Raw genomic sequence first — 12,430 nt, forward strand, 5'->3', positions numbered from 1 at the left:
CAATGAGGCAGCACAGATACGGGGCTTGAGAAATGGGTTCAAATCTCACTTCCAGGGCTGGTAGCTATTTTCTCTAAAATAAGTGATTTAACTTCTGTGAGTCTTTCTTTAGAGAAATTGGGGTCCATTTCACTGAGTTGTTAGAAGTATTAAAGTAATTCCCATGTCTAAAGTGTTTAGCATAATACCTGACAAATGGTAGTTTTTGGCAGCCACTAACTATTTAATAGTATCATTGTTATTATTATCAAGAGTTACAGGAACCGAACTGGAACATAAAAATCTTTTAGGCACCCAATGGCTATGTATATGCTCCAATCATCCAGTTTTTATTTCATGCTGAGTAATTTCATCTTAGACTACGAAGCAGAGGTGGATGTCATTTATTAAATTTTCAATATTTACAGACTCCTGTTAAAAAGAACCTCTGACTCTAATCTCCAAAGTGTTATTAGGAAACTACAAGAAAACACATTGGGATTTGCTTCTAGTCTTGTCATCAGCAGAAGGTGTTGGCAGCCAAAGGCCAGCTGTGCATCCAGTTGAACTTAGCAGTTGGATTCTGGTAGCTGATGGGGTAAGGACAACTCTTCCAAATGGCTGTCTGATCCTTGAATATTGGGGTAAGGGATTTCCTGTTTCCCAGTGAGAATATGGGAATGGAAAGCGGATCAGGGATCTGAACAAGAGTATCCAGTAGGAACCAGTGTCTTATCACGCACCTTGCCGTACAGATTCCTTGTCCTTATTCTTAACACTGTCAAGGAACAACTAGAAGTGACAAACAATGTAGTAATTCTGTTTATGTTTCCTCCAAGAGGAATTATCTCAAGCAACAAACCCTTTCAGGATCAGCACCATATCTTAAATAATTCTGCCATTACCTAGAGCCACCTGTCCATCGGTGGCACACTGGGCACACCTTCGAGGTGATACTGATGATGCTGTCATTGACCATAGGCAGTCAATGCCTTCGCACTGCTTGTGTATTTGGTCATAACTTCTAATCCTGTCTGCTCATAATGGATGGGGTAGTGTGAGCCATCAGGAGCTAGGGGGTGGGGAGGGGTGGTCAGACCAGTGCTGGACAGAGGGCTGAAAAGGCTTCTCTGGGTGGGGAGGGTTAGGTGAGCCAAAGTTGACTTCCTAGGGCTGGGACTCACCCAGAACCTCAATAAGGAGGAGGGCAGAAACTTTGGCTTGGCTTTAGCTTTAGCTTCTAACAGCTAAAAAGTTTTTCAAGAAGGATGTGTCCTTTGCGACTGTGAGAATGATTTTTTCCCAACTGCATTTGTCTGGGGATTGGAGGCCTGGAGAGAGGGGGACCCCTGAGCAGGAAGACTGCTGTTAGTCTCCCCCATGTGGAAGCAAACACACTTAAGGGAGGTGATGACTGATGAGCATTCTCTTGCTAACAGATGGCCTCCAGTCAGGTCACTTGGTGTGTTTTTACCTGATGGTGTTCTCGGTGTAGGTCAGGGACAGATTCTGGGAGTTCACATGCACATGCACACACACACACACACACACACACACACACACTGGATATGATTCTTTGGGCTGTCTAATTTATTTTTACTTTAGGATTTGCCTGCTGGACTAGGTTAAACCATCTGTCACCTTAACGATGAGGACTGGGGGGCTGAAGTCTCAAGAGTGAGGGGCTAACCAGACTGTGATCTTTCACTCAGATCACATCCCCATAAAAACACATGGCTTCTCTTCCACCCTCAGATTCACAAATCACAGAGCATGAAGGTCATTCAATCCAATCCCTTCATCTTCCAGCTGACAAAACTTTAGCCCAGAGAAGGGAAGCATCTTGCCCACAGTTATAATGTGATTGGTGACAAGGCCATAAGAAGACCCTGGGTCTTCTGCCTTCAAACCCATCCCTTTACTGCTATGCCCCCACCGTCTCCCCACCCCATATGCATATGCTCCCTGGCATCCTTAGAGCAAAAGGAGTGCTCGTGGCAGCTTAATTAGCCATAAATACTCTGTTAATAAACTCACTCTGTTATGGGTTGTTTCAGTTAGAAGGAATTATTATTGCCACAACATAAATTTTCTGAAAAAGATATGGTCAGGTCACACAATGCAGCCTATTATGAGAACCAGAGTAATAAAACAGCCAGATAATTTATGTGTCTCTCTGGGTTCCTTGTGCTTATCTCAAAGAAATGAGCCAAGATGTTGAGACAAATGGAGAAGTAAATATGTGTGGCTGGAAATAGTATGTGCAATTTTTTTCAGTACCATTTTTGCAAAGGCACTTTTAAGATGAAGGCCTGATACCGCTAATGATGAGCACCACTTCACTGAGAAGTGGCTGACCATTCTCTATCCTCACTGAGGACAAAGGAAATGGGATTAACCACAACAGAAATCTTTTTTTTTTTTTTTTTTTTTGCCTCATAATGAGGCAGGGTCACAAGAGTTTAGGGTCCAAAGGCATTTTGGGTTCATGTGAGTTGTGTGGCCCTCCTTCTGTGCTTGGTTGACAAGCACACTCCTCACTGTGGTACAGAGGGCTGGGGAAGGCTGTGTGATCCCTCCTCCCAAGGGCATTTACCCTGACCAACTAGGGGATCCAGGGAACAAAAAGGCAGTCATCAGCCCCAACTTGGCCACTGTCCTGAGCCCAACTTCTTACCCAGTTGCTGCTGCTCACAGACATCTTCCTAGACCATGAGTTATTTTCAGGTTCAGGATTCCCCACATGCCTTTGTGATAGAGCAGAGGGCAAATGAAAGCCAGTCTCCTGAGGTGGCCCAATGCCCCCTTGCCAGACAGGAATGGGGGAAAGAAGTGGGTCTCTCACCAGTTACCTCAGGACCCAAATCACTGTGACTTGTGAAAGAAAAAAAAGAAAAAAGATTCTCTTCCTAAACAGAATTCCTCCAAAGTGCTGTATTTACCACAATTCAACAAGAACCTTCTCAATAAACTGAGTCTTCTTGACAAATCGAACTTCTGATCATCCACAGAGTTGAGGGTAGGAGCACAGTTCCAGAGATACCCCACCCACCTTCCCCCACCTGGTGACATCCCCCATACCCCACACACACACACCTCCAAGGCACTGGGACTGGCTGGGCACAGATTGGTGAGACTGTGGCTGCTCCTGCTATGAGGTGACACTCATGTTTATCTTACTTTTAATGTACATCTTAGGTTTGTGATGGTATATAGCAGGAAAAATAGAAAGATAATTTGCTTTCCCTAAGAATGGCTAAGTTCGTGTTCTCTCCCACTACAATGAGAGACAATTATTCACCCTCACTCCCCCTTAAATGGGACGTGGGAAGAGGTGTCAGTGTGACTTCACCCTCTGAACCCACACCTCTGTTGGGTAGCACTTTGGTTGACCCATATTCTTGTTAGCATATGATTGCAAGCCTAGACTTCTCACAAAATACTCATTTTCAAAGATGTAGAACAATCAACACAATGACCACTAACACTATATTACACAGACTTAACCTTTCATACACTGTAGGATCCTCTGGTGCCCCAGGATCAGCTAGAGGCTTCCAGCTTTTATTAGTCCACAGTTTGCTTAGAAACTCCATGTACAGAAGAAAATAGGATGTTTCCCTCTGGTGGGATCCCAGGAAGAAACACTATTTAGCAAGAAAGGGTGAAGACCTTGCCTTATGTTAAGCAAAATCCATGCAAACTCTGAGCCACTGAACCAAAGAGAATGTTTTACCAGTGCTGATTTAGGTTCGGTATCAGAGTTTGAAGAGAATAGTCCAAGAAAAGCTGATATAATCAGCTTGCGTCTTACAAGTGACAGCTTTATGTCTTTCCATAAGATGGGAGAGGCATCTTCTTAAACCACACATTCACCCTACGGTGCTAAGAACACATGGCTAGACAGACTCCCTGGTTCTTGGTGCCTCCCACCCTCCCCCTTGTGTAGGGTTCGAGATACTCCCTGCTGAGAGGTGCTAGTTCTCTGCAAACCACCTGCATGCCAAGAGGCACAGCACACCTGAATGGCAGGATCTCTGCAAAGCTGCTGAGGCCACGAGGCTCTCCTGAGCACACTGAATTCCCCCAGACAGATCCAGAACAGAAGTCCTTTCAGAAGCCCCAGGCCTCACAGGATGTGGGGAGGCCTCCGCGATGGCAGGTGAGCCAGGAGCAGTCTGGGCCCTGCCCAGACTTCTATCATCATAGCCTCCCTCACTTGCTCCCCAGTGAATCCTTTCATGGTCCCCACTGATGGGTTGGGCCCTCCAGAGTGGGCGCCAGAAACTCTCTTTGGTGTTCATTTCCAGGAGTCCCCCTTGCTCTGTCCCTCCATCTGCCTGTCACGTGCGATACTGTTATACACTCAGTGCATATTCCTACTTCTGTATTTCTGCCCAGTTTTCCTTAGATGATAAACTCCTAATCATCCTTCTGGGCCTGGATGGCCTTCCCTCACTGCCCGTCATCCCCTGTCCTTATTCTGCCTTGAACTGCTCTTTCAGCTATGTTCCTTTGGCGCTTTACACCATGCCTCCGGCACATTGCAGTTCCCTGGGAACGGTCTCTCCACTGAACTGTGGACATGGACTGCATCTCTGCTGCCCTGCCCCTAGGAAAGCCCCTGGCACATTCTAGGAGCTCAGTTAACAAAATGGAGTGTGTACTTCAATTAGCATTGCTAGATTCCCCTAAGCATTATCAGAGGAATAGAAACATGCGAGGTTTGGCTAAATGTTCACATGGAGGAAGATGGCCTTGCCGAATATTGTTGGAGCACATCAGAGAGCACATACAGTAAGGCACAGATCAATGGCCTGAGGCCAAGAGGGGCCAGCAGCAGGGTAGCGAGCCACTAAGTGTCAATCCACTCTTGATGTCTTCTGGAAGCCTAACAGTAGGAAGTGTCCTGCAATGGTGGGGCAGGCTGATCCATTGCAGGGCAATCCTACCCAGACACTTGGAAGCTGGACAGTGCAGTTCACCTCACAGGGATGCCCAGAGACATGGGTCCTCGGCAGCATGCCCCACTCAGGCCCACACACGTTTGCATAAAATAAAATACAATGGACAAGCCCCAAGTCTGCTCTGACAGCGATTTTTGTACGCTACAATGCAAAATGCCAGCTGTAGTTTAAATGGTGTCCCCAAGTGCCTTGTTAATTCTGAGCTCTTAATGCTTCTACTTATGCAGCATCTTTAACTGAAGGTGTGCAGAGCCCTTTGTAAGCAGAATATTATCGCACTTCTTTCCTGCCTTCCCATGCAAGATCCCTGAAGGAAGGAAAGCTGCTGTCCAGGTGCCCCACCCTGCAGGGGGGACGGGAGGCCCAGATGAAGAGAGGTACCACAACCTTCCAAATGTCCCTAGCTTGGTAGAGAACTAGGCTTGGTCACCTCGGAGAGCAGGTTAGAGGAAGGAACCATTAACAGAGAGAGAAAGTAGAAGAGACGTTCACCTCAAAATTGACAAAACTTCGAATGCAAAACAAACTCACTAGCCAAAGAGACCTGGGTGCAGGGGGAAGCTTCTTCCAGAAGTATAGCATTCTGGATATCTGAGAGTGAGGACTATGTATTTTATGTATGGATGTACTGGCAATGGGCACTAAAAGTCACTGTGGCCTGTTGAAAGCTGCTTTGGGATATCACCACAGATGGAAATAAAAAGAGAAAGTCAGACTGTGCTAATGATGCCTTCTTATTACTCACAGGCCAGAACTGCAGGTCGTGATAAATGTCTTTGATTCCCCCCACCCTCCCGCCCACCTCTGCAAATGACTTCACTTTGAAACCTTAGCTCTGGCAACAATTACACACACACACACACACACACAGAGTATGCACTTCCATGTGACCCTATTCAACAACAGAATTATCTTCTACCATCCTTACTAAATCCATCTGTGTTTCTCAACTCGTTTCTGGAAGACATCCGAACGACATTTACGGCCCTCCCGGCTGGTGAGAGAGCACGTTAAACCATCTCTTGACTGCCAGCTCTGGGACAAGTTCCATTGCTGTCTCTTTGTTCCTTCAGTCACACACATACCAACATGTAGCTCCCATGCCCCCCTCTCTGCAGCCTCAACATCCACCTGAAAATACCCTTCTCTCCAGGACGAATAAAAGCTTCTCTCAATCCCCCATCGCTCTAGTTACTACCATCCTTTCCTCCTCTTGTTCAGAGGCAAATTCCTGCACTGCATCGTCAAATGGACTGGCCATTTCCTCATCCTCCTGTTCCTCAACCCACATCACCTCTGCCCCCACCCCCCCTGAAGCTTCTCTAATCACAAGCTATCAGGGACCTTTGGGTCCAAAGCCAATGGTCCCTTTCCAGTTTTTCTCTTATGTGACATATAGGCCATTACATCCTTAATAGAACCTATGACACCACACTCACCTCTTTCACTGCCTCTGACCACCATGAGTGCCTCTATCTGCTCAGCCTCTTCTAACAAACCTTTGGATATTACTCATGGTTTCCAAGAATCTAGTACATGGCTGCCATCACAGTGTATGCTGGTGACCTGCCCATCTGCCCTCCAATCCAGCTCCCTCCAGGCACCAGACCCATGAGAAACTAGCCACCTACTTGTCATTTCACTGACCATTTCTCAAGTTTGTTAAACTCTGCATTTTCAAAATGTCATTTGTCTATACTTTGCTCCAAATTTCTTTTCCTCAAAGATTTCGTCTCCGGAAATGCCACCAAGTACCCTCTCAGTAACTCAAGCCAATTTCCTGAGAGTCATAGTTAATTCCTTAGCCCTGGATCCGATCTGTACCAGTTATCAATTCAATGCCTCTCAGCTCCAAATCCATCCTTTATTTCCTGCTCAGCAAAGACAGAGCCATAAGCATTTCTTGGTTGCAACTGCTACACACATGTTCAGCTTTGTCAGTAGAGAACACTGGAGGGACACTGCAGGGAAACCAGGCTTCTCTTTCTGGTGCCGGTATACTTCTGTTTGCTTATTCTTTCCTGCCAGGTAGGGGTAGGGGCATCTAGTGGTACTCTGCCCTCACCTAACCCTGCCCTGATGTCCAGAGTGCCACAGTCCTTTGGCATGCTCACAACCTTGGTCCAGCCCAGCAACACTTCACCTCCTTCCTGGCAGGGACATCTCACTCCTGGGCCTCACATGACCCTGGCTGGCAAGCAATTTCCTAACACTTTTTCCATACCCCTACCACCTGCCTCAACCCACCTGGTCCCCAAAGAGGTGCTTCTCACCTCTTGGTTGTGACTATAAGCCTCTAGCCAACCTGCCAAAACCATAGGGGGCTGCTGCCTGCTTGCTTAGCAACTAGACAGCTGTAACCCAGACAACCCCAAGCTTCTCTCCACACAGTGGGCTGTAAACACATCCTCTCCAATGAAGTCTGAACCCCAGCCTTGGGGAGGGTCCCCACTTCCAAGTTTCTACCTTCTTGGGTACTTTCTCTCATCCTCAGGGTATTTAGTTATATTTTAATCCTGTAGAGCTGCTCTCCTGTTATACTTAAGAAATCCTTACATCAAACTTTCCTAGTCCAAATTATCATGTGACTTCTATCTCTTGATTAGACCCTAACTGATACACTATCAAACCAAATTGCATTTACTCTATCATTCAAATTTCTATCGAATCTATATGCTCTTCAGTTTTTCTGCTTCTTCCCTTATTAAAACCACCATCATTTCCTGCTTGAATTCTGCAGTCATCTCTGTAATTGATTTCTCCTAACTAATCAAACTGACTCCTCCCCAATCTATTTTCATCCTCTTCAATTTATATATATTTACTATCTACCTACCTTCTAGAATTTCCCATTGCTCCAAAAGAGAGCCTCAAATCGTCCTGACAAAACTCTTCAGTTAAAACAAAAATCTGAACTTCCCCTGGCCACATTCCAACCTCAACTCAATATCTGCCCACATCGTGAAAATTGGTGATTTGTGCTTTCTCTCCTGCTTAATCAATCTTCTGGCTAGAATTGTACCATTCTAGAAAATGGTACATTTCTAGAAAAAAAAAAAAAAGCTTTTGGGTTGTTTTGTTTTAATCCTGTATGATTTTTAAAAAATATATATCCCATTTCATTTACTTCCTCTTAATTATTTTTTATACCTTGGGATTATTCCCAAGGATTTTAGGATTTTTATCCATATATTTGAGAGAGAGAGAAAGGAAGGTGCCCCAGACTACTCAATTTCTATGTTAGCTTTAAATGACTATACAGCACATTTAAAGTATCATTATCCCCCTAAGTATTGCTTTAGCTATATTCCATGGCTTTTGATATGAAATACTTACATTGTTACAAAGTTCCAAATTTGGGGGAATATTCACAATAACATCTTTTGACCCATGAAATACTTTAGAGGTGTGATTTTTAGTTTATCAGATTTTGCTGTTGTTCTTTGCTTAGGCATTTTTGCCTTTTAACTACTGACATCTAATTTTAATCTATTGTGGTTAAAAAACATGGCCTATTTGATAATGATTCATTGATACATGCTGCGATTTCAATCTTTATACATTTCTGAAGTGGCTACAAATAATGACTATTTCTCTTTGTGTTTCATGCAGTTATTTCTATGTATCTGTTATATTAAGCTTATTCAATTAATTTAAATCATAAATTATGGCAGAGGTATATGAAAACCTCCCACAATTATTATGTTTATAAATATTTATGCAAAATTTTAATAAGTCCTATTTTATCTCTTTGCTGCTGTTTTTCATATATACACATTTTTCATTGCTTTATCTTCCTGATGAATATTTTTTTAATCATTGAATAATTATGCTTTTTATTCCTATTAGTGCTTTCTGGCTTACCAGTATTTTTAATTTAACATTAGTATTGCTTTAGTTTTCCATTTTTACTTTTATTCTAGGTTTTAGATTTAAGTGAACCTCTAGTAAATAGAAAAAAAAAAGTGGGAAATATCAGAAAGGGAGACAGAACATGAGAAACTCCTAACTCTGGGAAAAGAACTAGGGGTGGTGGAAGGGGAGGTGGGCGGGGGGTGGGGGTGACTGGGTGATGGGCACTGAGGTGGGCACTTGACAGGATGAGCACTGGGTGATATTCTATATATTGGCAAACTGAACACCAATAAAAAATAAATTTATAAAAAAAAGAAAACAGCTGGATTTTTAAAATCTAATTTAAAAAAGTTACCTCTTAAAAAAAATACAAAAATAAAAAAATAAAAAAGTTACCTCTTAACTAAAAGATTAATTTTATTTATTATAAACATTGACTCATGTTTACATTCTATTTTTTCAACTTTAAATACCATATATTTTCCTTCATTTTTCCTTTCCTACTTGCCATTATATTTATCCAGACATAGTTCACCCTCCTCCTTTCTTCTCTAATAACACAGAATTATATATTCTACTTCTATTATTTTTATCAGCTACCACTATGTTTTAGTGTGCATACTAGACTTTACAAAATATAAAGTTAAATTTTTTAACTTCCTCTGGGATGACACCAAGAAGTTTAGAGTGTTCTTGTCCCAATACATCTCCTCCTCCCACCTGCCAACTTATTTTATGGTCTAGAGTTTGGTGCTACCTTTATTTTAATCCCCAATATTAGCCATTTTAAAAATACCAGCAGTTGTACTGTTTTTTTCATGATAGTTTATTGAGGGACCTTCCTTCTGATTTTAAAACTTCCTTCTTGCTGAAGAATATTCTTCAGGTATTTCATTAGGTTTTGCAAAATCCATTGAATCTTCTGCATTGGCCATCATGTCCTCTGTGAATAAAGAGAGTTTTGGTATTAGAATAAAGTTGCCCTAATAGAATGGATTGAGAGGTATCTGTCCCACTTCAATTTTCTGGAATAATGTCTGCAGAATTGGTATTATTTCTTCCTTAAATGTTTGGAAGAATCACTAATGAAGAGGGGCTGGAGTTTTCTTTGTGGCAAGGTTTCAAAAACAGATTTTTTTTTAATGTACATTCAGGTTATTGCCACTTGAGTGAGCTTAGTAGTTTTTATTTTTCAAGGAATTTCTTCATTTCATATAACTCCTTGGTTTCTTGGTGTAAAGTTCACAATATTCCTGTTATATTTTCAATATCTGTGGAATCTATACTGATGTCACCTCTCTCATTCCTAATATTGGTAATTTGTGTCCTTTTTCCTAAGTCTGAAATAAGGTTTATCAATTTTGTTAATCTTCTCAAAAAATAGCTTTTCATTTCATTAATTTTCTCTATTTTACTTTTGTTTTATATTTTATTGATTTCTGCTTTGATCTGTATTGTTTTCTTTTGTTGACTTGATTTGGGTTTAATTTGTTTTTCTTTCTCTAATTTCTTAAAAGTGATGTCATTGATTTGAGACCTTTTCTATCATAGATTCACAACACTATAAATTTCCTCCTAGGTACTGCACTTAGTGGAGTCCTACAAATTTTGATACATACTATTTTCTTTTTATTCAGTTAAAAGTACTTTATACCTTCACTGCAGATTTCTTTCTTTTTGACCATGGTTTATTTAGAAGTGTTTTTAGTCAGTTCCCAAATATTTGAGGACTTTCCAGAGATTTTTCAATTGATTTCTAATTTAATATATTGTGGTTAAGGAACATACCTTGTATAACTTGAATGATCTTAAGTTTATGGACACTTAATTTATGTCCAAAATATGGTCTAACTTGGTACATATCTTGAGTGCTCTTGAAGAGAATATATATTCCACTGTTGTAGGAAGGAATGTTCATTATATGTGGACAGTGTTGTTCAAATCTTCTATATCTTTATGGATTTTCTATCTACATAGTCTATCAGTTAACTAAAAAAGAGGCATTGAAATTTCTGACTATAACTGTTGCTTTGTCTGTTTCTCTTTGAAGTTCTCCCAGCTTTTGCTTCATGTGTACTGAAGCTCTCATATTATATAGATTTAAACTTAAGATTATTATGTCCTGGGCAGCTGGGGTGGCTCAGCAGTTTAATGCCACCTTCAGCCCAGGATGTGATCCTGGAGACCCGGGATCAAGTCCCACGTCAGGCTCCCTGCATGGGGCCTGCTGCCCTGCCTGTGTCTGTGTCCCTCTCTCTGTGTGTCTCTCATGAATAAATAAATAAAATCTTTTTTAAAAAGAAAGATTATTATGTCCTCTTGATAAGTTGATCCCTTTTTTATTTTGAAATGACTTTCTTATCTCTGGCAATATTTGTTGCTCTGAAATCTATTTTGTCTTGTTAAAATAGTCACTCCAACTTTATTAAATTAGTGTTAGGATAGTATTTTTTACATTTTTACAATTTTCATTTATTTATATTTTTATATTTAAAGTTGGTTTCATTTAAGCAGCATACAGTCTTTTTTTTATAGCCCAATGTCTTTTTTTTAGATATTAACCCATTAATATTTAATGTGGTCATTGATTTGGTTAGTTTAAAACTATCATGTTGCCATTTTGTTCTATTTTTCCCTTCTGATCTTTGTTACACTTTTTTTTCTGCCTTTGGATTAATTGAACATTTTTATGATTTCATTTTATCTTCCTTATTAGCCTACCGCCACTCTTTTTCTTTTGCTACTTTGTTTCTTTATGGTTTTTAACATATATCAACAAGGGTCTTATAAATTTATAAGAATATTAACAGTGCACTTCCATTCTTGCCATTCCATTTTTTGTATATTCTACTATCATTCAGTTTACTTTTTTAAATGTCTGCATTGAAATGTAATTCATATACCATATAATTCAATCATTTAAACTGCACAATTATGGGTTTTTGTATATTCACAGATAAGTGCAACCACAACAATGAATTTTAGAATGTTTTCATCACCCCAAAAGAAAAAGAAAAGAAACCCCTACACCCTTTAGCAATCACCTATTTACTCCCTTCCCTCACCTTCAACCCTAAGTAACCAACCTAAAGTAACCCTAAACTACCTCTTGTATCTGTAGATTTTCCTGTACTAGACATCTCATATGATCAGAACCATATAATTTATGGTCTTTTGTGACTATCTTCCTTCATTTGGCATAATGTTTTCAAGGCTCATTCATATTGTGGTATGCAACAGTACTTCATTCATTTTATAGTCAAACAATATTCTACTGCATAAACATACTTCATTTTGTTCATCAGTTAAGAAGTTGATAGATATTTGAGTTGTTTTCAATTTTGGGCTATTATGATTGTGCTGCTATAAATATTTGTGTGCAAGTTTTTGTGTGGAAATGTTTTTTTTTTTTTTGTCTTGACTTTATACCAAGGAGTGGAATTGGTGGGTCATTTGATAATTCTATTTTAATTATTTGAATCACTACCTGTTTTCCAAAGTTGCCATGTCACTTTAGATTCCTGCTAGCCCTATGTCTTATTTCCAAAGAATTGTCAGTAAAGGATCATCAATCTTCCCCATTGATATGTTCTCCCTGATATGGCATTTTCTGTCTAACCAAGGCAAGG

The sequence above is a fragment of the Canis lupus genome, chromosome 28 (genome assembly GCF_003254725.2).
Source record: "Canis lupus dingo isolate Sandy chromosome 28, ASM325472v2, whole genome shotgun sequence".
In the NCBI taxonomy this organism is placed as follows: domain Eukaryota; kingdom Metazoa; phylum Chordata; class Mammalia; order Carnivora; family Canidae; genus Canis; species Canis lupus.